Raw genomic sequence first — 2678 nt, 5'->3', positions numbered from 1 at the left:
CTTCCAATATCTTGATAGTCAAAATGGTGGCCTATAGCGGTACCATGATCGCGGTGCACGGATCAAGAAGGCGAGGGCTGTTTTTGCGAGTTTAAAAGATGTATGGAAACAAACAACTAGATTAGTCGACGCACCAAAATCTGAATTTTCAACTCATTCGTGAAATCTGTGCTACTATACGCCAGTGAAACCTGGTGTGTATCAGTGGAGAACACTCAACGGCTGCAGGTCTTCTACAATAGATGCCTGCGATATATAATTCGTGCATGGTGGCCTCACAATTGGATCTCCAACGTGGAGCTCCATCGTCGATGTCATCAAAAGCCAATAGCGACAGAAATTCGTGAAGGTGGGTCGGCCACACTCTCTCCACGCAGGGCCCTGCAGGGGTGGAAACGAAATCTGCAAGCAAGCGTTAGATTGGAACCCAGCAGGACATCGCAGCAGAGGCAGACCCAGAGGCTCATGGCGGTGCAGCTTTAAGAATGGAAGTAAAGGATGTCGAATTTGACCTGGTCACAGATCAAGGCAATGATGGCTGGAAATCGCTCAGGATGAAGATCTTTTAATTCGGCACTCTGCTCCACCATGGGTGCTTAGAACTAAAAGTTTACAGCTCTTTCCAAGACTCCAAAGTACATGCGTTCGACTTCTCTCAACAACCGCGATTCTTGGCCGTATAAAGCGATGGAAAGAATCAGAATCTAGTAAAGCGCGAGTTTTGTTTTCGTTCGCAAATAAAGAGACTGCAGCTGGTTTCGCAGACCGAAATAGGCCATGTTTTCATTGTCTTTCTATACATGCTATCATAACTGTGTTTCTTTTGGAAATGCCTTGGTATTCTATGTACATCGGCAGCTCCAAAGTTTTGTCCATCACTGTATGTCCATTCGGATTCACTTGAGTGCCATTACGGCTTTCCAGCATCCGCTTTTCCTTTAATGAGCAGGATTTATGTCTTTCGAGACCACGTTGTTGGCAGCTTGGGTCCAGCCAGAGTGTCCGGAAGGAGCCACCAGTCGACGTTCAATCCACAACCCCTGGAAGAAGGAAAACAATAACCAAAAACAGCGCTCCCCTCCGATACAGCACGCGGTTCGGTTTTTCGGATTAATTGGAATACATTAGGCTAGGGCATTCGCCGCGTATCGGTTCGAAGATGATATCTGGCTGCGCGATGATTCCCGCCCGAGAGTCAATGGACCCTTCCGTTTTTGGTGAGCGGACTGACTCGGTGTCTTCTCGGTTTTAATGGAATCTGCTCGTCGAGATCGAACCGGACCGGTCAACTAATGAATGGGACCCCCGTCGGCTGTAAGGATTTACTTGGTCACCGTAAAATTGCTTTCGCCGCTTGATGATTTCCAGTTCTTTGTCGTTTTGGAATTGAAGCGCCCGCTGCTGGCTGTTGGCTGCTGGCAGCATTATGACGGAAATTCAATTAGCGATAACAATTGATTCATTACTAATTGAAGGGCGGCGACTTATCGGAATGGATTACACTGCTTTGAGTTATTGTGAGTGGTTCTATTGAGTTTCGTAAAGAGCTTATTAGAAAAAAAAATCTAATGGACATCTTTCAAAGTTGGGAATCATAATAAGTGGTAATGTATACCGCATTTAGTTCACCACTGGACTGCGAACTGCGACTTCTATAGTGCGAAAACGTAAATAAAAGTGCGCGATTGCATCAAATCAGGTTGATGTCTTCGGCGCACTAATTCTTCAATCTATGATGAACAAGTGCTCTGAAGACACCGAGTTGATTTAATGCAATCGCGCACTTTTATTAGCGTTTTCGCACTCGTAAAAACTAGTGCGATAGTCCAGTGGTGAACTAAATGCGCTATATAAGTTCGACGTATTATGGAGGATAACGAGTTCAACAAATATAAATACGCTTACAGAAAATATCTCTTGGAGCACCAAAAGTAGAAATACATTATTTTTGAGACTTAAAAAATGTTTATAAAATATTTTAGAAGTTTTTTTTTCTTTTTTTTTTTTTTTTGATAATGTTGGAATTTTCTTTTTTGGAATAACTAGTAATTCTTCTGTATGTATTGTGCCTGATAGTTCTGTCAGCCGTTTGAATTACAAAACGTGCCGAAATATGACTAATCAACGAGAGAAATGCTGGTTGAAATAAATCTGTGCCAATAGATGGATTTACTAACCAGGATAGGTGGTTGTCGTTGTTAACGCTCAAGTCTGAAATGAATAAGTAGCACAAAATTAATTTCACTGCCTCCGGTATAGCGTCCAGCTTTCGCTTTTCTTAAACCACCATCGCATCGTCATGTTCTGCTGAACTACAATCCAAGCTCTGTTGACAATCTTCCACCACGGCGGTACAATACGATACCAGTTTCCAAGAAGCTGAGCGGATTAAGTGCATTCTATGGGATGCGAAAGAACAAGCTCTAGCTGCACCACGATGCGACAGCAACACAAAAAAAAAAACTTTTTAACAATATAATCTTCGTCGCTAATTATGTGTTTCCGGTCCTGGTACTGTCGGTCGTGGTAGTGCAACATCACCAACTACACCACGCCAGAGTGTATAAGACGACGACTTGTGACAACACGGAATGCACCGCACGCCAGAGTGACTGCAGCTAGCTGCCAAGTGCCAAGCCGAGAATGTTCGTACGTCGGTCGTACGTTCATTCTGTCAA

Source organism: Aedes albopictus, chromosome 2, assembly GCF_035046485.1.
Source record: "Aedes albopictus strain Foshan chromosome 2, AalbF5, whole genome shotgun sequence".
Taxonomy (NCBI): domain Eukaryota; kingdom Metazoa; phylum Arthropoda; class Insecta; order Diptera; family Culicidae; genus Aedes; species Aedes albopictus.
This window is presented reverse-complemented; position numbering follows the sequence as displayed.